The sequence below is a fragment of the Lonchura striata genome, chromosome 1 (genome assembly GCF_050655825.1).
Source record: "Lonchura striata isolate lonStrDom1 chromosome 1, ASM5065582v1, whole genome shotgun sequence".
NCBI lineage: Eukaryota > Metazoa > Chordata > Aves > Passeriformes > Estrildidae > Lonchura > Lonchura striata.
The window spans coordinates 74,373,691-74,398,539 of record NC_140703.1 but is presented as its reverse complement, the minus strand read 5'-3'; the positions used below and the strand labels follow the sequence as shown (position 1 = coordinate 74,398,539).

At 36.2% G+C, this 24,849-nt stretch overlaps 1 long non-coding RNA gene across 1 annotated transcript; it reads right to left on the bottom strand.

Moving 5' to 3' along the window:
* Positions 1-12,553: 12,553 nt before the first annotated feature.
* LOC146768721 (uncharacterized) lies at positions 12,554-24,533 on the bottom strand. The gene is made up of 2 exons (XR_014955918.1): positions 15,038-24,533; positions 12,554-14,936 (listed from the first exon to the last, which is right to left on the bottom strand). It is a non-coding gene; the product is annotated as an uncharacterized LOC146768721 (long non-coding RNA).
* Between the last annotated feature and the right edge of the window lie 316 nt (positions 24,534-24,849).

The following is a 24,849-nucleotide window of genomic DNA, read 5'->3' as shown; positions in this document are numbered from 1 at the left end:
TTCATAAGCCTATTTAGTAAGACCTGTGCCCTAATATATTTTAACTCTCTTTTGCAACCAAAAGTTTATTAAAATGACATTTCAGTCATGTATTTTAATGCAAAAGAGATCTCTGTCAGCCTTGAATTTAATTATGTTATTAATTCTTGTATGTTAGATTTTCTTCAATGTAGCCTTCTTTCTAGTACATTGGTTTGTTCCACTTACAAGTAGCATATATCTCCTGTACTTTGAAGCTTATAAATCAGTCCTTTATTTAGTGCTATAAATACCATATTTGGGCTACAAATCTGTAGAGGTCTGTTGTGCAAATTCTTGTTTTTGCAAATGCTTAGGAACCCCGTTGTAACTCTTTTCCAAAACACTGAATGTATTCTTTAGTCTAACATTGCACATGGCCTTTGTTTTGTCTTGCTATTTGTTTGTGTGACTTCAACTCTGAATTCAGAAAACACCTTTCTGATTCCCTCTCCCTTTAGTAATTTGAAATTGTCATTATTACTACAGGACCTGAGTATCATAAACACTACATGTACTTCAGTACAGACTTCATGACTTCTTTGCTTGACAAATCAAATTTGAAGGGGTAATTCTGGGTCTCTCATATGACTTTGAGTGTTTTGTTGCATTATAATCTGCTTTGCTACTTAAACTCCCAAATTCAATGAGACTCATACTTCAGTCTTATGTCTGGGACAGATTGCTTTATGATTCATTTCTGTATCCTACTTGAAAAAGCATGAATCGATCACAATGATTACTACAGTTCTGTAGCACTCGGAATCTAGCAATGTCTGTTGTGCCTGAATTAAATTAAAATTTTGAAGGAAAAAAAATCAATAACAAACTACAGCAAAAATAACATTAACTGGTATGTCTTCCTCCTGGTGCCAGAATAAAATAGTCTGAACTTCCACTGGCTGTCCTCTCCACATTTAGAAGTTATTCAAAAGTTTGTTTGGCATTTAATTGATTAATTAAATGAGATTTTACTAAACTCATGTGCTAAAATTTTCTAGTGGCTCCTTGAAAATGTGCTTTACACTTAAGAGTTCCTCAGTTTCCAGCAGGTTCCTCAGTTTTCTGGCTGCTTGAATTTTTCTTACACATCCCAAAGATATTAATTAACCCAGTTGCTCCCCAGCTCCAAGAATTTTGTCATAGTCATAGAGTTTTCAGTCCCATCACCATTTCAATTCAAATATCTATGGTCAAACTTTTAGAACTGCCATGAATTAATGCAGGTGAGAATTCCCCCACTGGTCTCCTTGTCCTTGGCATCCATGGATGTGTTTACAGATAAACTCAAATGTTGATTAAAGCTGAGTAAGAAATAAAAGGAAATGGTTCTGGTCAGAAGAAGGATTTACACAAGGTACATAACTGATTACTTTTAGACTGGCAGCACTTGCGATAGCGTGAAAAAAAAATGTTCATGTGACTTTTTTACTGATCTTGCTTTCACTGTCACAGCTCTTCAAAATAATTGTTACTCTTCTGGCAAGAAAAATTAAATTCATCTTAAGAAGGAATATCTGTCTCTTCAAAGTTGTATATATCTTTTTCCTTTAAGTTGTCAAAAAATAGCTTTACTATGCTAGAAACTCCTGTGATACACAAAGATTTTAAGAAGTATGTTGCTTGTTAAAGTCTATTTATTATCTGGTCTATGCCTCTAGAACAGATTGGAAAAAGACCAAGAAATAGAAATATGAAACCCAGGTTTAGAAAATTAAATGCCTTTGGGCTAGATCTGCATGAATTCCACTAGATATCATCAGTTGTGTTCAGATGATAATGTCACTGTTTACTTTCCAGGTTAATGAACAGTTTTGTGGGGACTCTGAAGTGTTGGTGAACACCTGACTAATTTCCTAGTGATTCATATGTATCTGCAGGACACAGTCAGAAGGAGCAAAATACAGGAAACTGCTAAGCAGATGCTCTAGCTGTGAGAAGTGCAGAAACCATGTTGGTGCAAATTGGTTAGCTGCTGTTTTGTTTCTCCTTTTATTGGGTTTGTATGGCAAGGTTTTGATACAAGGAAGGCAAAACAGCTGGCTTCTTTAAGAACCTGCCAGAAGCTTCCCCTATGTCCAGTGGAGCAAATGCAGTTTCCAAGACAGACCCACAGCTGGCCAAGGAAAAGGTCATCAGTGACAGTGGTAACACATCTGTGACAATGTATTTTAGAAGGGAAAAGAGTTACTGAAGAACAGTGTTTTCAGCTGGAGAGAGGAGTGAGAATGTGTGAGAGAAACAGCTCTGAAGACACCAAGGTCAATGAAGAAGGAAGGAAGGAGGTGCTTCAGGTGCTGGAGATTCCACTGCAGCCCATGGTACAGACCATGGTGAGGCAGCTGCGCCCCTGCAGCCCGTGGAGGTCCATGGTAGAGCAGAGATCCACCCACAGCCTGTGGAGGACCTGACACTAGAGCGAGGACATGCCCAGAGTAGGCTGTGATCCCTTAGGACACCCAGCCCAGAACAGATTCTTAACACAGCCTGTGGACTTATGGAAAGAGAAGTCCACAGTGAAGCAGGTTTTGCTGGCAGGGCTTATGACACCACAAGGTAACCAAACGGAAGAAGTCCATTCCTGAAGGACTGCACCCTCTGGAAGGGACCTATATTGGAGCAGTTTGTGAAGAACTGCAGCCCATGGGAAGGACTGCATTGGAGAAGTTCATAGAGGACCATCTGCCATGGGAGGGCCCCCACACTAGAACTGGGGAAGAGCATGAGGAGTCAGTCTTCCAGCTGAGGAGTAAGCAATGACAGATACAACATGTGATGAAATTACCTCAATTCCCTTTCCACCATGCACCACTTGGGTGGGAGAAAACTGGGAAAGAAGTTGAGTCCAAGATGAAGGGAGGGGTTAGGAGAAAGTGTTTTTAAGATTTAGGTTTAGTTCATATTGCCCTACTCTGATCTAATTGGTAATAAATTAAACTAAAGTCAAGTCTGTTTGCCCATGATAGTTACAGGGGAGTGATGTTTCCCTGTCCTTACCTTGTCTCATGATTCTTTTGTTATATTTTCTTTCCCTTGCCCAGCTTAAGGAAAGGAGTAATAGAGAGCCTTGATGGGCAACTGGCATCCAGCCAGGGTCAACCCTCCATATCACTGCAGTCACTTACAAGCCTCTACTAGAAACCAGGTCAAGCTTTGATGCCATGAAATTATAAATGTCCAGGTTTTTACAATTCCAAGCAGGCGAGCTACTTAAAAGTTCAATTAGCATAGTAAAGGAAAAATGCACCAGATGATAAAACAAGTTCCATGGCAAAATGAACATTAATCTGCTTATCTGATGTTTGCAAATGTGTCAAATCAACATTATCTCTTAGATGAACAATTTTTTATAGAGTATTCAGCTGGTCTTAGAATGCAATTAGACTTCCATATAAAGTGATGTTTATAGAGAAATCATAATTTACGATGTGGATTTTAGATACTCTCATTTCTGAAGGTATAGAAAAATGCTTGACTGTTATGTATGATATTGCTTAGATTTTTTCAGGAGTCAAAATTGTTGAGGTGGCCCTCAAAACTCTGCATAATGAGAGACATTGCAGCAAAAAAAAAGGAGTTTCATCAGAGTTATTTGGGTTTTGGTTAGGTTGGGATTTTGGGGGGTTTTGGGGGGGTTTTTTGGGGGTTTTTTTGGGGGGGCTGGGGGTTTTTTGTTGTTTTTTTTTGGGGGGGAGGGGGACTTCTAGTACTGAGGTGTTCTGGCTTGAAAGCAAAACCAGTGAGATACTCCAAGTCAGAAATTTATTAGGAAAAGGGAAAATTATTAGGAAAAGGAAAAAAAAAAAAAACAAAATACATGCAATAATACAAAAGAAAAACCACTGACAGAGTCAGAATACAACCTGACACCCCTTTGGCCACCGTGTTGGTAGCATTCCAAATTGGAGTGGCCGCAGTGCTCCTGGAGTGGCAGATGTGGTTCTATTGGGGCAGTCGTCCTGTAGAAGGGTGTAGCCTTCCTCTGAAGGTCCAGTGGAAAACCCCAGCTGTTCCTCTTGGAAACCTGTAGGAAGGCTGACTCTGATGTCCCCAAAACCCAGCTTATATCCAGTTAGGAATGCTTGGCTCCTCCCTCAGCACAGAGCATCTCACAGTGGGATGTTATAGTTCTTATCATGCAGTGCCACATGCAGTGGCACTCCATAGCCCATTAACAGCAGATGTCTCCCGTGAGAGAGGATTGGTTGTGATGGAGACAGGGAAAACTGCTCACTTAACAGAAGACAACTGCTACACAGACGGCAATAGAAAACATCTTGCTTCTCAATCTGGGACATGAGGTCTGTGCTAGAGGTGACAAGATGCAGTTATGAAAAAGCTTGTGGTCCTGATGTTACAACTGCTACTGGAGTACACAAGCATATATTGAGAGGATGAATGAGATGAAAACATTTGGCAAACTGAAAGTCAGGATATAAAATGACCTTGAAAAAAAAAAGACAGAAGATTGCTCTAACTTGACATTTACAATTTCTCTTGTAATACACCAGTATTACACAGACCAAGGAGTAACAAGTAAGCTAAATTACCTAATTGTCTGAAATCCGAGCCATAATTCTATGAAATTTGTTATAACACTTCAAAGAAAAAAAAATATAAGGATGAAGAAAATGTAAGAAAGCTTATTTCTGTTTATTTCTCTTTTATTTCTGTTTTAAATTTATTTAAATTTAATATTTTTAATTTATCAATTGGGGATGTAAGAAAGAGAAAAATGAACCTTTAAAAATTGATGGTTATCAAGTCAGATAAGGTTTTTTATTCCTTAAAAAGGCTATAGAGTTGGTTTTGCCCTGTAGAGAATCTTTAATGACAACAGACCTTGGAAGATAAAGATAAGTTGTTTTTTTCCACTGGCCACGTAGTGTGAAAATGTAATCTGCTATATCATAATATCATTATTTCTCTACATTCTGTTATATCATATCTCTGAGCCTACATATCTTATGCCAACGTGATGTGTGATTCTCATGGTTTACAGCTTCTTTACTGAATAACTTGCTTTAAGGGCACAATCCCCCATAGTTTACAAGTTTATGATAATTTATAAGTTTATAATTAATTGCATAATTACAAGCAAAATAATGGAATGCAGGGAGAGCTCTGCTGCATTGACTAGTCTCTGGAATTAATTTTGGTATTTTTACACAAACTGTAAAGAACAGAAAAGTTATTTTGTTGGAAATTTTGAAAAATTCCACTAACATATTCAAATTTAAATTCCTGAACAAAGACATTAAGTTCTGAGCTCATCTGATACCAAATTCAGTCTCTGGGGGGCTTTTCAGTCTCTTTAGATGGGACTTCAGGTTTGAACTCTTTCTTCTTTCAACATGGTTCTCTGGTCTTAAGTCTCAGATCAGGCTTACTTTCCCATAATATAAATGTGATGTCCTAATCACCAAATGATCTTAAACTGAAAAAGCTTAATCTACTTTCTCTGGTGCAGAGTCAAGCTATGAATCTGGGATAGTAAGAAACATGGCAATTTGAAACCTTTGATCTAAATGTCTTCAAGGCCTTAATATAAGTTGTAGTTTTAACAATGACTCAGACCAAACAGAAACTGTTACTTTAGTTTGAACCAAACAAAGAATATGTATGTTTCTTAATAGAGAATTGATGCTAATTTTGTGCAAGCTGTACTTTTATGTAAGTTACTTAACAGAACCACTCCAGATTCCACTCAGCATTCTTTATGGTACTAATCATCACCATATGACTGATACCAACCTGACTTAGGCATTTAATGTGAGGTATTTTCCCATCACATATATCACAAGTATAAGGGAAACAAACCCCATTTTTATAGTTCTAAGGAGAGAAGACAATGAGTAATCCCTGAGGCAGAATGTTTTTTTTTTTTACAGAGGCATTCAATAAAACTATATCTTATTTTGAAACAATGCAGAGCCTCCTAAGAAGCAAGTAATACATAATATGACCATGACTATTTTTCACGTTTTCATGCTCTAATAGTATAGTACAGCATAATGCCACAAAAGAAATAATTTCTTTATTCTACATATTACAAGACTAGAAAATATTTACTAGTATTATGTCAGACAAAAATATTAGGATTGGAGGAAAAAAAAACTATCTGCATTCAGACATACATAAAGCGGACAGAAATAGCTACATATTCCATGAGTCAAATGTTGACTTCTTAACCGAGATATAGATTAGAATTAGACTGTTGTATTGCTTTTAACTTAGCCACTGTCATGTCATGAATTTTAGAATTTCAATCTTCAATCATGTATTTTTAATTTAATTGAACACATTTAAGATATTTCTGAAAATAACAAAGAAAGGGGGGAAGAGGAATGAAATGCAAATTGTAATATGACTACTAACAGCATTAAAAAGTAGACACCTTTTTATGACTAACAAAAAGCAATATTCTCTTACTAAAAGGTGTTAAACACATATTTAAAACTAGGCTGCAAAACCATTTTGAGGTATTATACCACCAGATAGGATCACTGTGATTCTTAGGGCTTAACTCCATAGAAACACAGAATCATAGAATGGCTTGGATTGAAAGAGACATTAAATATCATCTAGTTCCAATCCCCCTGCCACAAGAAGGGATGCCACCTCTTTTAGGTAAAGTTGTTCAGGGCCACGCCCAACCCAGCCTTTAGCCAGACCTCAGGGATTGGGCATCCACAAATCCACTGTTCCAGTGTCTCACTACCCTCTAAGTAAAGCATTTCTTCCTAACATCCAAAATAAATCTCTTGTGTCTTATTTTAAAACTGTTTCCCCTTGTCCTATTGCTATATCCCCTTGTAAAATGTTGCTCTCCTTCTTTTATAAATGCCCTGCTAGGGTACTGGATGGCTAAATGGTCCATGAACTAAATGGTTCATGGACTGTTAGGATATCAAAAGTTTAGGCTTTACTATTACTATTAGAAAGCTAATATACTGAAAATATTGATTATCTCTGACAAATCATGGAAACTCTGGGATTCAATGAAGAATATACTTTCTTTTTTTAACATCTAAGCACAACATTGCATCTTCACAGAACTGCATCATCATTAATGCTTTGGCATAATGCTGGAAATCAGAATGCAGGAAGGCTGCACAGTGCAGATCTCATAGTTTCTTCTGTCTGTGAGCATATGCAGAACAGCTGGTAAAGGCTAGTGGGAACACAGAGATCATCTCCTTTGCTGGCTCAGGAAATCAAATTAGGAAATCTGGATTGGTTTCTTCCTGGATTTGATCAAAATCCAGAAATGAACCATTAAGCCTCCTTTCACCCTTCATCACTAGCTGTAGGCTAATCACAGTGTGCCTGTCTGCCTCTATAGAGCAATGAGGATCAAGTGACAAGACCTTCTCAAGACATGGTAACACACAATGACAGAATCAGGCTTTATATGTAATGTAGCATTCGTTGACATTTCTTTTAAAAAAGACGGTGAGTACCAGCCTCTATTTTGAGGAATAATAAAACAATGACTAATGATACAGACAACAAATTATCAGTGTATACTCAGAATGTCTATAGTAAGGCAAGATGAATCTGACTCTGGTGACTTTTGTAAAATTTTGATACTCCTTTGGTAGCAGGGAACATTTTGCTGTCTTGTTTATCTTGAAATCATTTCTACACAGTGGGCTTGCTTGTGTACTATACAGTGTACTAAACTTGATCCAGAAGTTAACCTTAAATGAGCAGGCAATCATTGCTTGATGATGGAGGAAGCAGTAGATGCTAGATTTTGATTTTCCATGCAGGATGCTTCCTCAACTCCTTAAAAAAGAGTACTTGTCAATATGTTAAAGGCTAAATTTCATTCATTTCTTAAGGAGAAGGGAAGGGGCAATTTTAGCTGGAGTGCAACTCTAGTCTGTGCACTAAATATCTTGGTCTAGATATGAGAATCCAGATCAGTAACAACTTAACTTGGGTTCAAGGGCAGCTCATATCTTTTCATGTCTTTTCATATCTACTCACATCTTTTTTGGTGTATAGAGATCCTGGACAACAGTTGTAGTTTAGCTCCAGCCGGCAGCAAAAGTCTACGCAACTGCCACATGCTCACTCCCCTACCAGTAGGATCATGGAGAGAATCAGAATGGCAAAAGCAAGAAAACTTGTGGGTTGAGACAAAGAGATTCTACTATGGAAAGCAAAAGTCGGTCCCATAAGCAAGCAAGGAATCAAATCACTGCTTCCTATGGGCAGACAGGTGTTCAGCCATCTCCAGGAGAGCAGGGCCCCATTGAGGATAACACTGACTTAGGAAAAGAAACAACATCGCTCCAAATGTCACCCTCTTTCTCCTTCTTCCTCTTGATATACCCAGTAAGTCATATTCTCTGGAATATCCCTTTGGTCATGTTGAGCCCCCTATCCTGGCCATGCCTCCTCCCGCTTCCCATGCACCCCCCAATTCCTTGCCATCACAGCAGCAAAAAAAACACAAAAGGTTTTGGCTCTGTGTAAGCCCTGCTCAGCAGTAAATAAAATGTCTCTATATTATCAACCCTGTGTTCAGCACAAATCCAAAACACAGCCCTATACAGCCACTGTATAGAATAGCTCTACCTCAGCTGAAACCTGTGCAGTAACTTACACCCCAATGTCATGACCAGTATTTCAAATCAGATTTTGATACCTCATACCTGGTTAATTTTTAAAATATTGAGTAACTATCATGTCATCAGCATCTTCTCAAAGGGCATGGAGCATGCACACAAGTGTGCAAATGTAAACCTTCAGCACTAAACCAGTATCATTCACATTCTAGTTTTTATTGAAACAGTCAATCATTTTGAAAGCATTTTTAAGGAACCCATGTTAATAATTAATAAAAAGTTAATAAATTACATCAATATCATCAGCTTCATTATTATCCCTGGAACAAATATTAGGATAAATGGTCTATAATTGTTTGGGTTATCTCATTTGCCTTTTGCATATAATTAACTTGGTCCTTGGAAAAGTGTTTTAAAACTTTATTTGAAACCTATTTATATCTGATAATTTTCAGAAGTCTAATTTTGGTAGACAGTATTTATATCCTTCTGGCTAATATGAATATGAAGCATATGTTGTCAACGTAAAAAATATATTTTCAACCGTTTCCTCCAAATGCAGATTGAAAGAACACTTCCACCCATGCTTGATCATTAGTGCCCATGTTTGACTATTAGTGATTATTAGTTCAATAGCTGTCATATCTCTATAAAAAGAGAAGACAAGTGGTACAGTTAAATACATACTTTGGACAGCAGCAATTTTTCTCCCATCCAGTAGATGAAAAGCCAAATGGAACAGGAAATAGGAGATAATATATAGCACTGTATTTTAAAACAAAACAAAATAAAAAAAAAAAACACTTTCTAATTACACCTATTTATCTTAAAGAGGAAGACAGGACACTATTCCTTTATTTTGCTTAGTGATGTAATGAATCCTAGAAGACAAAAAAAAAAAAAAAAGCTTTCTGTATTTGAGGGTAAACACCTCCCTCTTCTGGGACTTTCCCTGAAGTGCCTGGCAATTAAGATTCTGGACACTGCATGAGGCGCTGTTTAGTCCTCTGTGCACATATCATATAGGAAAGGTGGCCATTCTTTTAAATCCAGTGTGTCATCAGCTCGAGGAAGTATAGAAACAGGCTTTTTTCTGCTACTTCTCCTTGATATTTTTTATGACCCAAGGACCTAATTTTTTTTGTTACAGAGCTAATCAAAAATGGCAAAAGCAAGGCAAAAAGAACATATGTTTTTAGGATTCTTCAGTTATTAGTGCTAACATTATTAGCATAAGGCAAAAGTCCTATCCCATTTGTTTTAAATTATTTATTAGTCTAAGACAAAATTCAAAGGCACTATATTTGTATCAGACAGTTACATGTACTATGTTAAATGGTTGGCCAATTTTATGAATTATCAATAAACACAGCAATTTAGCCAAAATAAAGTTCATTAATATCCAAAGGATTCATACTTACAGTCCTCCCCTCTTTATGAAGCAAGTATTCCAAAATTGTGTATACTGACAGCAGGTACATTTTTTCAAATTATGTGTGCATATTTCTAGAAGAGTGTTCATCAAATATAAACTGTTCCTTAAACTTATCAGCAAGTGCCACAGACAGACAATACTATGCTATTACAGATGCTGTTGCCAACCAAATGATCACAGGTTTATGTAATGGTACCACATTATGAGAAAGCACTTGAGACTATGTTAATAGAAACTGTTGCTAAAATGAAAAAGGGTACAGACTTTATCTAGACTGTTAGTACAGACAATCATAATTTATGGCAGAAATATTGTCTATCTTATAGGATTCTGAGATTTATGAAAAAAAGTAATTGCAAACAGTTCTCAAGTATATCTTATAGTCATTTTTGTACAAAACTGTAGAATCTGACATGAATAAAAGAAATGCAATTATGTCTAACTCTAAAGATTCATACATATGTGTAAGTACACAGATGTTCATATTCATGCACAGAAGCACAAAAAGTATCTTTTGCATACACATAAAACTTACCAGTATCATGGAAAAAGCTTAATTTGGAAAGTTGATATATATGAATAAACAGCATGTGCACACAGGCTATTTAATGAACTCTTATACATACTGCATTAATCTTTTGAAGAAAGCAATTTCTGATCTATGTACCATGTAAGTGCTTATGTTATTTTGCTTCATTCTCTTAATGGAAGGTAATGAATTTTGTAGCAAAACCATGCATTATATTAAAGATGCTTTAAATCTCTTTTTTCTCATTAATTAATTTATAAGGAATATAATGAAGAAATTGTGAAAGCTTGATATTTTCATAAATATTTCTGCTTATGATTATATATTATTATTTAAAGAAATTAGGGAAATCTTCCCTACAAATCAAAGGTTTGAGCACAGTTCTTTTCTGTTTTATCTCATACCTAGAGAAAGGCTAGTATTTCCAAAGCCATAGCCAAGTTATTGTGATTTATCAGCGTACGTGTGTTAGACCAGATAAACCACAGAATGGTTGAAGTTCGACAGGATATCTGGAGGTTATCCGGTCCAAACCTTCTGTTCAAATAGACTCTCTAGGATAGTGTCCCAATGGATTTCTAGTACCTCCTCAGCCTCCCTGGGCAATCTGTGCCCAGGCTCCTTCACCCTCACCGTAAAAAAGTGTGTCTTGATGTTCAGAGGGAACACCCTGTGTTTTAGTGTGTGTCCCATTGCCTCTGGAGCTGTCACAGCATTTGAGAATCATCTGGTGCTGTATTCTTTACAAGCTCCTTTCAGGTATTTCTGCACATTGATGAGGTAGATTCCCCCTGAACTTTTTATTTCCTGGAATGAATGTCTCTCTCACAGGAAAGATGCCTCAGTCCCTTAATCACCTTTGTGGCTCTGTGCTGAATTCTCTCCATTATGTCCATGTTTCTCTTGTACTGAGGAGCTCAGAACTGGCCACAAGACTCCACTATTGCTGAGTGGAGGGGAAGGATAACTTTTCTTGACATACTGGTAACAATCCTCCTAATACAGCCCAAGACACCATTAATACTTTTTGTTCCAAAATCACATTTCTGGCTCATGTTCAGACTGGTATCCACAAGAACTCCCAGGTTCTTTTCTGCAAAGCTGCTTATGTTGGGGCCAGTAAGCCAGAATACCAATGCATGAGTCCTTCCTCCTCCCTAGTACAATGATTTTTGCACCCCATCGTCCACCCTGAAATGAGGATGGTCTCATCACTACTGTCTTGTCATTTTCACAGCAGAAGTAGCAACATCACTACAGAAGGCAGTGAATAAAGAGGCCCTGGTTTCAGCCTGTGTCAAAACTTAAATCTACTTCCTCCAAAACTGTGAGGAAAAAGACTTTTCCTAGTTTTACTTGAAACAGCGTGGAACCCATATTAGCATATTTTATCCTAATATGAGACATGAAATAATTTTTTGCCATATGATTTATGACAATGTAATAAGTGCAAGACATGTTTTTCCAATGTGCTTCAATGCTTTATAAATACATTTTTTAAAAAGTATTTGAGTATTACTTGCATTCACAATAAACAAGCAGCAGTGACTCATCTGCAGGAGTTTAAATAGTTTGCTTATAATGGATCAAGGTGCTGTTTAGAGGTTTGATTGTGTTTTCACTCCTAATGTGAACTTTATTCCAGTCTAACAGGTGATATTTAAGCGGTCTTTGTGCGACCTCTGGTGGAATAACGTCTCAGCAAAGCATTATTTGCATGAAAAAATTAACGATTAACAATAATATTACCTGCCTGTGTTCAGCTGACCCACTTTTTTTTTTTTCTCTCTATTTTTCTCCTTGTAAATACTAATGGTCAGATGTACAGACATATTATTTTTTTCTGTACTTTAAGTAAAGAAAATTGACATTGCTAGGTTGCCATGTCTGTGCACCATACATTAATTAAATTCTGCTTATGAAAATCTAGTGGAAAACCCTTTGAAGGCTGTAAAATTAAAGGACAAAATAAAATGCACAACAGAGTACAAATTTCAGGTACTGATTTTTCCAACTTTATTTTAACTTGCAAAAAATTGAAGCTTTTAGGATTTTTTTTCAGGCTAATGGAAAGGACCAGACCAACATCACCATGGGTGTAAGTCCAGCACAGTAAAGAATTTCAGCATTACAAAGATGCAAAATCATAAACTGTATTTGATGTGAGGATGGTGGGGCAATGGAACAGGTTACCCTGAGATGCTGTGGAAAGCCCAGCATTATCAGTGTCCAGACCAAGTCTGATGGGACTTTGGTCAGCCTGGTCTAGAAAAAAGTGTTCCTAACTATGGCAAGGGAATAGGAACTGGATGTTTTTAAAGGTCCCTTCCAACCCAAACCATAATTCTATGATTCTGTGTATATATTCATACATGGTTTTTTTTCAAAATAATTAAGACACAGATATCCAAAAGAGTTTTGTAGTGCATCATAGGTTAGAGATGAGAGATGAGGCAGAAATTTTAGGCCTACATTAAAAATGTATCTTCCCAAAATTGCTGTTCAACTTCATAGGATCAGAGTTCTTTAAGTGTTCCATTTATTAAAAACAGAATCTCTTGTTCACTATATCAATACTATGATTGCTTGGGCAGTAAAATTGGCAAGTTTGGTATTCTTTTTCTTTATCAATCTTGACATAAAATCTGTAGATACTTTGTTTTCTTTTTTTTTTTTTTAGCTTAATTATCTTTTTTCCCTTACGTTGCAGTCTTTTCCCAAGAAAAAAGTAAAAGAACTTTACAGTACTTCGCAGTTCATCAGTACTTGAAGCACTTACTAAACCCTGGGAAAACAAAATCAAGTCATTATTTTTCTTCCATATAGAATAAAGTCATGAATCCATATGTTCCACTTCTTCACAAATATTCAGTAGAGTGTCTGTACTAGGAATGTACATGGAGCCAGGAAAAAATATGAAGAGCTGCGACATGACTGCTAGAATGCTTCCTGAAATAGTTTAGCCAGTGCCAGGTGGTGCTTGCTAACACAGTGTTGAAACATGAGTCCCAGGATGTTACATGACAGAAAGTATTCTTAAAAGAAATAGAGAGGAGGCTGTCCTATTTTTTGAGAGAAAAAATGTTTTTAGGCAGGAACACACAAGAGGTACTGTGCTGTTTATGGTCACAGTCAGGTGTGTCTTTATAGGAACAGACATGCATCTTTTGATGTTTTAAATATTCTTGATTAAGTCACCTTTGTTGTTATTCTTCTTTGGAATCTGGACATGAAATACCCATTAAACCATGGAATTTCTATTATTATTTCCAAGACATAATGAATATTAAAATATAGCAGGGACATAGTGTCATGGTTTGACACTGGCACAATGCCAGTGCCCCCATGAAAATGTGATCCCTACCTTGAATGCTGTGAAGTGGAATCTAGAATAGAGCAAAGCAGGCCCAAGCTTAATAACAGGAAAAAACCTTTATTAAACTACCACTACAAAAGAAAAGAGAAAACTAAAGAAGGGAAAAAAAGCCACACAAAGATCCAAATGAAAACCTTGCAAAACATTCCTCCCCCCCCACCACCCAACTCCAACAAACCACAGTGAGACACAATCTGGACCCCAATCAGGTTTCCACCCTCCAAACAATCGATACTCAGTCCATCGAGGGAACAGAGTCTCTCCTGTGCCACAGACCCCCCAAGAAAACACAGCTCCACATCCTGTGTTTCCATGTCACACATGGCACCACCCGGAGAAAAAGTTTGCCATGGTGACCCTGCTCCTTTCCATGCACAGTGCTCTCACCACCAATGCATGGATGGTCAGACTGCCTTTAGGATTTTTCCTTTCAAGGATGCCCTGCCAAGAGGGGAGAAAACAACAGTTCAGTTTTTCATTGTTTGGGACCACAGTCCCCCCCCATTTTCCCCTGGGGCCGAGGGCTCAAGAACAGAGATCTTCTTCTCTTCTCTTTTCCTTTCCAGGGCAAGGGGGCGCCACCACGAACCCCCTAACCTTTTCTCTGTTCACTCCACTTTTGTCTTTTTCTCAGCTGAAGCAGGTCTCTTGACTCACTGGCATCCTCCCAAAACACAGTCCTTCTTGAAGGAGAAGATTGGTTCAGGTTGTGGCTAACACAGAAAAGTCCAGCCAAAAGCCACTCCTTGTCCCCCTCCCATCCAGAATTCCTCCTTCCAACATCCCAGGGTCCAAGGTGTCCCTCTTCCTCTCTTTCAAACCGAGGAGGGGAAAGGAAAATTCACAAAGCTTTCATTTCTCAAGGAAGGGTTAAAAGTCCAAACTCCCAGGATGGCTCGATGCCCGGACATCCAGCAACTCCCACACAACTGGGCACCTTGGAGCTCCCCCCGCTCCTCCTTCCTTGCGGCTTTCTCTTTCCCTCTCGGGAGAGGAACTCTGGGGGGGGAAATGGAGACATCCCAGATTTCTTCCACCCTTCCATCTGCAGGGGCCAGCCGATTCCAGTCCTTTCACCACCCTTGGGGCTTTCAGCTTACCTTTCTCAGGCCATGGGGGCTTCCCCTCCCCCACCCAGCTCGTGGCTGGGTGGGGGAAGGTCTGCACTGCACGCTGACCGGAACTAAAGAGAGCGAGTTCCCCTGGGAATTCTGCTTGCAACCCCTCTGTGTTCTCAGAGGCGTGTCTACTTTCAATTAGTCAATATCTAAATTGACCCCTTCCTTCCGGAAAAAATTATCTTTCCGTGTCAAACCACGACACATAGCTTCAACTGCATAAATTCTGTGTTTCAGTATTTCAGTAATTTCTTTAAAGAAATACTGTAATAACCCAAATATAGGGATCCAGTAAATTATTGTCTTAATAAGTGTCTTCTGCATTCCAGGCATCCAATCTGATTATTCAAGCAGATAGAAGAGCACTTTGTTCGCTCCAAGGATAGGCTTCCATCTATTTCTGAATTGCTTGACTTAGTTTTGGCATTTTTTGCTGGCTGGTTGTTACAGTTCCCCTTTGCAGCACAGGTTTAGTCTTTTCAGGCTGTAAATGTTTGACTCAACTGGTTTACCATAATTTCCTGAAGTTGAAAAGCTTAGAGACAGATCTCCTGTTAGTCCTGGGCTGGTTTTCAAATACTGACAATGGAGTTGCAGCACCAGTGAAGAAAGAAATTTTCATTGATGCATCCAATCTCTAGGGAAATAAAGCAGACTGTTTTCACAGGTCTAAGGATTGGTGTGGCCAACAAAGGGTCAAAAGAAAGAGCCTGAGGAAAATGTATGCAATTTAACATTACTTCTTCATTTCATTCTTCTTTGATAGCTTAAAAATACCAATATTTTTCTATTCATTCTGATCTAAGTAGGCATAGATAAATAGAGGAGAAACCACAATGGTTTATGAATTATGAACAATTTATGAATAAGGGACTTCTTTCAGCCACCAGAGAATGGAGATAGGCTTTTGCTGGCAAGCAAGCATCTATTTTAAGACTCTCTACTTTGTTACAGAATGTTTTTTACCCTGAGGTGATATGAAAGGACAAATAATATACCATAAAAAAGCTCAATAAAGGAACTCAGATCTGAGTGCTCTCTAACAGTAACTAAATGCAATATTGCTCATTTCAAATAATCCCTAGAGCTTTTAAGGCCAATAGTTTTCCAATTGCAATGGTGCAACACAGTGTGACTTTTACTGTTAATTATTTCCAAAAAAAACTTGCTTTGCCAATATCTGCAGAGCTGGTGTCTGAGTGTGTTTTATAATGGTGAATAACTGCCTTTCTCAGTCTTCCCTGCTTATCTTTTAACTTGCATATGCATTGTGATAAATTAACCCTTTAAGGACCTAGATTTTACATTTTCCTTCTGTTTCTGAATCGGTTTTCATTTCACACTCCAATATTTTGTGCAATAAATGGGTAAGGTACTAGTACTAGTGAATAGGGTTTCAGTGTACTGAAACATGATTGGTTTAACTCTACAAGCACATTAATGTGTGGAACAAAGCTTTCTTCACAGCAGTTACGGTGTCATTTGCAGTAAAGCCTAACCTTTTCTAAGTGCCATTATCTGTAGGACACAACTTGATTTTTCTTAATGCAAAGTTGACTTTGTTAGTTTTAGAAGGAAAATAAAATGAAAGAAAATCAATCACAAAATGACATTATTGGAGAAGCATAGGGGGAAATATTGCATTTTCTTTCAAAAATATAGAAACTGAGGAGTGTTCCATGCCATTGTATTCTGACCAGCCATATGCACCTAAACAGTTTCCTTCTACTTATTTCTAACAGATTAATTTTAAAAACTGTGTGTGTGTGCACAATTTCACATGACACATATATACACTCAAAATACATTCATGCCTCCTTTTCCCTTCATGCCTCATTTTCATTCTGTAGTTAGAGGCTATTCCAATGCCTTCATGTATAATATGCTTTCAATGCAGATCTGTATTGCCTTTTGAAAGCAGAAGCTGTCCCTGCTCTGAGATGAAGGGAAGCTGGTACTACTACATTAGCGTGGTACTCACTTGAACCATCAATCCTAAGGATTTATTAGTTTGGACTTAGTGCTGTGCTATTGCTAAAAACTTAGTCAGCTTCATCATAGGCAGAAACCACTTGCAACTTTCTGCAAATGTTATGCAGACACACCCCTTCATTCTTATACTACTGCTAAATTGCATTTAGTTGTATTGCATTTTGAATTATATATTCATAGTTATAATTTATTCATGCAACCAGAATCTCAGTTGACCTTAAGAATCATATTGAAATTACATTTAAATTGCCATGATCTGTTAATTCTAGGTTTTCCTTTCAGAGAAGCTGGGTAATGTAAAATTATAAGAAGCTGATTTGCACCTTGTCTTACCCTGAGCTGGAGCTGTGGTTCAGGCTGGGACAAACACTATACTTAGCAACTCACAAACACTCAGAGCATAAACATAGACAGAGGGACAATATCTCTTTGATGATTAGATGAATGACGCTATTTTAATATCTGATACACTGATGAAATCATGATAATACGTAAATTATGCTGTTAAGATACCATTTAATCATGTTTTTCCTCTAAAATCTTTTGGTGGGTGAGTTAACTTGGAAATAATCATTATTTTTTTTACTAATATGATAGATCTATATCTTTACATGTGCAAATATTTGAATCAACAAATATTTCTCTACTTATACTTCTTATAACCTCTATATTCAATTATATTAAAAATAAAGTTTAATTGTTTAATTTCAGATTGTCCTATGAACACATAACTATATATTTTTAGATTTTATTTAATTAATTAATTAATTAAACATGATGTTTCTTCTAGTTCACACAAATCTTTTCTAAGAAGGTGAGACATGTGGACCTTCTATTGCAGACAAATACAAAAAGACCATAATTTTTGTTCTAGTTGTTTTATAACAAAAATTAGCATTGCTAGAACCAGCAATCCTGACAACATTAAAACTAACAGAACTATTCCCAGCTGCTGCCACATACAAATTTTAAAACTTCAGTATGTCTCTTTCTTGGATGCAGTTCCTATAGGTCTCTAAATTTTGTTTTACAACCTGAATAATTCATGGGTGACAAGTCCAGGTCCTCAGGAGAAAACTATGTTTAGAATGCTGAGGGAGTAAGGATTTTCTTCAACAAATTTTGTAACAATTACTTCAACAATTTTGTAAGAAAATATGAAGGGTTACAATATATTGAATTTACTTCTATTTTGTGCATTTACTTGTAGCTTTAAATCTCTTCCTTTGCTTACAATACAAATAGATAAAAATGTTTTTTTTTAATTTCCTCATCAGGAGATTTATTTAAAAAATAAGCAAGAAAATAAAATGTAGATAGTCATATATTCTGAAGAATGCATTTTTGACTGTTGAAAACAAGTTAAAGCATAATTTGAAACAAAAACACCTCAAAATTTAGTCATTGTTCTGAGCAGTAGATTATATATTCCATTAAAATAAAGCATGAATCTACACGCAATTTATTATAACTGTACAGAAATATTTAAGAAAACATATACCTTGTATACTTTGTGCACATCTGTGCTGCATCAGGTCAAACTGATGAGATAAAATACATCAGAGTGCATAGTTCAGAGTAGTGCTAAGAATCAATAGCATGGGTGGTATAATGAGATTAGAGTCCTATAAAATATGAGGTGGTTAGCATTTACACATCCTTTTTTTGTTCTTTTCTGAAAGCTATTAAAGATTTTCAAACTTTTCATTTCCCCAGTAATACTAAATAATAGGAAAAAAAACTGGTTCAAAAGGAGAAAGTTGCTTTAAACTGCAGGAGGTATAGTTTTGGTGGAGGATATGGAAAACACAATACAGCATCTCGTGTAACTTATAGGACCAAGAGGTCCCTGAGTTCTGCTGAATGCTCTAAGATAGACATCTGTAGAATCTCATGGATGCCACTTTCTCTAGGTCTGTATAGGTATGAGATTGATGGTATATCTTTTGGAATATAAATTTAAATGGAAAAATACCCAACAACAACTTGTATTCCATTCATACTATTTCTCTAAGGGACAAAACTTCTATGGAAAAAGTTATGTCTGACTTTTAGTAAAAATATTATGTTTGGACTGAAAAATCTACCATCTGAAATATTCTGGGAAATGGGGAAAAAATTTATTCGAGAAGGTTGAGTATGATCAAAGTGACATTTTCTAATGGAATACCCACTGGCAAAATGTCTCATAAATTCTATTCTAAGTTAAATATACATAATTAATTTTTTGTCAGTTATCTATGGAATTCTTCTCTTAATTCACCTATGATTTAATATTTCTGCTATTTATACACATACTCATGCATTTGTATTTTTTGAAGATTCTTTCAGAGCTTAGATTTAATAGAATGTATTGGTTGAATGCTACATTTCAAACAGCTTGAGTGCACAGGGTGAAAAAAGAGGTCAAATGCAATTTCTGAAGTTCAATGTGAGCCAATTAAAAAACAGATAAGGGAAGAGTGAAATTTTCAAATTATAGGCTTCATAGTTATTAACTCAGGTAAGTGGTCATTTAGATCAGTTTTTTAATACATGTTCTCAACTAACAAAGTCATAAGATATTTATAGGACATTTAACTGTACTGTAATTCTATATACAGATTGTATTAAGCAAAAGTTAAATATACAGAGTTCAGTGTCAGGAAATAAGCAGTCTAAGTTACATGTGATGAACCATGCTTTTGTTTTCAAGTACAATGTTCCATATTGTTTCTCAGTCAGAATAAAAGACAGTGCCACACTCATTCAAGTTACAAGATAAACCACCTGCAGAAATAGCTGTATCTTTCAGAAGAAGCAAAAAATGAAAGGCAAATTTGCAGTTGCACTTGCTGGGCACATCTTTAGCCAGGCATAAGTACTGCTTCCACTCAGAGACACCTCTTCTAAAAGTTAATACCATGAGGTACTTTGGTAATAAATGTTTCAACTTAAATGAATTTTATTTTTCCTGGTGTGTGTTTTTCAACTGCAGTAACAGATTATTTGTTTTTCAATACCTAAAAGCCTGTCCAATGTTTAAAATAGTAATAAAATAATGAAACACATAATATATTTTGGTTAATACTTCTTTGGAAATGTAGCTCCTGCTCATCATGAATGACTAAACAAACAAAAACTTCAGAAGAAAAGGGCAGTGATATTGACTTTCTGTCCTTTGAAACTAAGGTGACCAATTTACTTGAACAGCCTTTATGGCACTTTGCCCGCATTATTTCCAATTTCACATAGTATTTAATGATACAGCTGGAAAGGAGCTCTGATCATCCTGTAACATCAACAAAGCATTTCAGAAGATACTAAGGAAATTATGACATGTGTGTGTCAGAATAGTGGCTATAATTGGTTGTTTCCAGTTCCCTAAGGTATTACAACTTCAAAATATCAGTGGGAACAGCAAAAAACCCTGAAAGTCTGGGACCTGTTCTGGCCAATGGGATATATTTTCCATTAAAAAGGGCATGACTTTGAATTTACATGTCCTTTATTTTTTATTTATGTAAGGGAACGAGAAACAGTATAGTTCAAACTGGGAATATTTTTATTGTATTAGGTTAGACTCTTAAAATACCAATGGATACTGATAGATCTAGAGCAATAAAGACAAAGCACAAACTTTTTTCTTGCATTAAATTGGATTCTGTTTTGCATAAATTAGATGAGGTTAAACTTTGTCATTTCTTTAAAGTTTTCAATAATATTTAAGTTCTTAAAGAAACATTCTGAAACTCAGAAATAAACAGAGGTTGTTTTGTTTGTCTGTTGTCTGGTTTTAGGGGCTTTATGTTTCCAAGGAACTCGGAAGCTGTCTCCTTACAAAAACAATAATGGAGATAGTTTTTTATCAGCTCAATTTGTGTAATTTTTTCAGTCACTATTATTCCATTTTAGAGCACTAATCATTAAGTTCAATTTCTTTTGAATTCTGATACCATATTACTTATGGTAATTAATGTTTATGTGATACCTCTCACAAGAACAAGCCCAGAGAGGAAGGCAATCTCATCTTTCTAGTGTGGTAAAAGGGACTCAAAGTTCTGCCAGAGAAAGTCCAGACTGGATTTTAGGAAAAAATTCTTTGTTGAGAGTGTGGACAAACAATGCAAAAGGCTCCCTAGGGAAGTGATCATAGTTCCAAACCTGTTGGTGTTCAAGAAGCATTTCAACAATGCTCTTGCATATATTTGGTTTAAGATTTAGACTGCTCTTAGAGGGTCAGGCTATGGCACTGGATATTCCTGTAGGTCCCTTCCAGCTCAGGATAATTAACGATTCTAAGAGCGAATGACTCGCTTATAAATCTCATGTTAGAACCATTAAAAAGCTGAAGCACTTTGAGGTCTTCTGCTGTAGTATCAAAATTTCAGCAGAAAATTCCACAAGTTCTTTAATGTCTGGTTTCAAAGCCGGTTGCTCAAAGTGTCATTATGACTCATTTGTTCATGATAAATGAACAGAGAAAAAATGCTAAGCTTTTAATAAAACAAAAGTTACAATATCCCAAAACAAATAACAGTTATATTAAATAGTTTATTTTGAGAGTCTGAATATGCTGTTTCTTGAAACAAGCTTTAAAGGAATAACATTAGAAAGGACTTTAGGAAAATATCTAATCCTTTAGGGCCCTAATGGTGAGATCAATAAAGCACAATTTTAATACTCCTAGCACTTTTTCCTCTACATGTTCTTTAAGACCCTAGGCCTCTGATCAAACATCTTCATTTGATCCAGCTGTTTTAAAGTTATTAATCCTTTCTAGCATGAATATGCTTTGCTTTAATTTAAATTTATTCCTTTTATTTTGCACTGTCCAGCAGAGATATGGAAAATAAAATGCTCCTTTCCTTTTTGCAGCACTCTTTACAGTCCTGAAAGTTGCTTTAATGTTTATGCCAGACTGAATAACAGGGATTCACTCAATCTCTTTTCATTCAAATTTCATGAAATCTTTTCTAATCCCTTTCTATTCATCTATATCTGTCCTGAAGTGCAAATTTAGACTTAATAATCCAGCTCAGGCCTGCTGAAGCCAGGTTGGGGAGAGGGCTACTTCATATCCTTTATACATCATATATATAATTTACTTCTTTTTCAACAAAGACCATTTAATTAATTTCAGCTGACAGCACAGAATAGCCACAGATCTTTTCTTTCTCCAGAAGCTACTATGCATTCACAACATATTCTATACTTACACAACAGAAATGAAAAATATTGTCAAGTCATAGTAATACACAGCACCAACCAACCAACCAACCAACCAAACATCTTATGAAGCAATTTGATATTTGCAGTTTTTATACAATGTTGTATTGCATGATATATACTAATATTTTTATTTACATTATGAGTTATGAATAAAGAAATCAATGGGTTTAGGTTGCTCTTCTTTCTGGTTTTTCAGTTATTTGAATCCATTTTCAGAGCTTGATGTTAGCAATGTAAAATTCCCCTAGACCTTGATAGACCTGGTAACAAGGATAGCACAGCTCCAATATAAAATTTTTTGAATTTCTAAATAATTACTAGGTAATTATATTTTTAAAAATTAAAATGTCTATGTATTTTAAGAATTTTTATTGTTAGTTTGTGTTTGGTTTGGTTTTTCCTAGGTTTGGTTTTTGGTTTGTTTTTTGCCTTGGTAGGCTGTTTTGTTATTTGGGGTATATTTTTTTTTAAATAAACTGGAAACACAAGGCAAATCATTTCATCTCTTGGTAACCATGTGTCCTGGATTTGGCTGTTGCTAGTGGCTGTTACAGTGCTGTATTTTGGGTTCAGTGTGACTTTAGTTTTTGCTGAGTCTTTACCCTATGTCAACAACATTTCATTTTTCATTACTCTGTCAGTGAGCAGATGCACAAGAAGAGAGGAGGGAGCATGGCCAGGACACGACCCAAACAGGTCAAAAGGATATTCCATACCGTAGAATTTCATGTCCCATATATAAACTGGGGAGTTGGCCAAATGACACCCTCACCACTTGGGGACAAGCAGGGCATGGCAAGCAAGGTAAGTGGATGGTGAGCAATTGTGTTTTTCAGCACTTGTTTCTCTTGCATGTTATTTCTTTTTATTTCTCCCCTTTAGATTACTGTTATTGCTGTTGTTGCAACTATCATGAGTTTAATTAGTATTACTATTTTTTCCAATGATTGTATTGTTCTTATCTCAACCCTTAATATTAGTTTTTTTCTTCAATTCTCCTGACTGAAGGGTGGGGAGTGGGAGACAAGCATGTTACTTAATTGCTTTCATATAATAATATGAAAGAAAATGAGAATTATTAATTCTCTGGAGATAATTATTTCTTCCCTATTGGATTAAGTCCATCTCTATGCATGCTGACTTTTATATAGAAATTATAGAAAGTAAATAAAAAGTGTGAAATTCAGTTCTAGATTAAAATATTTCCCTTTAAACCCCTCTAATACAGTTATTTCTAAGGGAATAATATTTTTAATCCCTTCATTTTCAGTAAAGATGAAGTTTCGTGTGAATAATTTGTGTAGTCAAATATAGATTTCTACCTTAGTGTGATGGGATGAGTCAATGGGAAGAAAAAAGAAAATACATGGAGAATGAAGATTCACTTGCAGAGAAGAAAAAATTGATAGAAAGGGAGAAAGTGTAACCATATTGTGTCCATTATTTTTTGTAAGGGATCTCCGAGATCATGTAGAGAGAACTGGGTGAAGAAAGATTAAAAAATAAAGGATAAGAAAAGGCAACAGGCATTTTATGTATGAAATATAAATACCTGAAGAAGTATACAAGCCAAGTGATGACACTGAAGGGATTAAAATTTAGTTATGCAGTTTCTGCTCCATCTTCAGGGGTAAAGTGCTCATAAACCAAGATTGGTCAATTCTAAAATGTGACATTACAGACAAGTGTAGGAGAACTGGAATTGAGGAGCAGAGGAAATGAGCTAACACAGACATAGAAAGGAAGTACAGGACAGGCTGTACAGGAGATAACCTGCTCAGGAGGTCTACAAAATAGAATTTGTGCATGAAAGATGGGAATTAGAAAACTGGCTGAATTGCCAGGATTAAAGGTTTGTGAAGAGCAGTATGGAGTCAAGATAACCACAAGTTCTTAGTCACATTCCTCAAAGCTTGAAAGGATGCTTTTAATGTCCATTCTCTTTATTGCTCATCTGGATAACAGAAAATTATGAATTATCAACTGGATAACAGAAAATGATGAATTATCAACAAGTTTGCAAACAATACAAAATTGATGAAAGCGATTCACAGGCTGATGGACCAAGCTGCTGTTCAGGAGGATTGATACAGGCTGGAAAAAGAACAATGTACCTGTGTCCTAGGTGGCACAAGAAAAGCTGAGATATTCTGATTTATTCAGTCTGAGGTAGAGAAAACAAGGGGGAGGGGAATCTCATTGCTGTCTACAACTCCTTGATGGAAAGGTATAGTGTGGAGTCACACTCAGGCACAACAGGCACATCTTACAAAAAGGGAGGTGTTTGTGATGTACTGTGATGTACAGGGTTTGCACTCTGCTGAAATTTAATTTAAAAAAATAAAGTTCCCTTTTTCCTTTACATTAAGGAGAAATGCCTACTTTTGAGTATCCAGATTATGGATAGTATATGGAAATTAAATGTCCCTGATTAACCTTCACAGGCCATACTGACATTGTTTCAAAGTGCTACTTGCTTTAATATTAAATTCAGCAGCCATGGAAAAATCCCACTAATACCAGAAGCCTCAGATAAAGCAAACAATCTAAAGAGAACTGAACAACTGCAATGTACTAGTGATTGTGGGTTA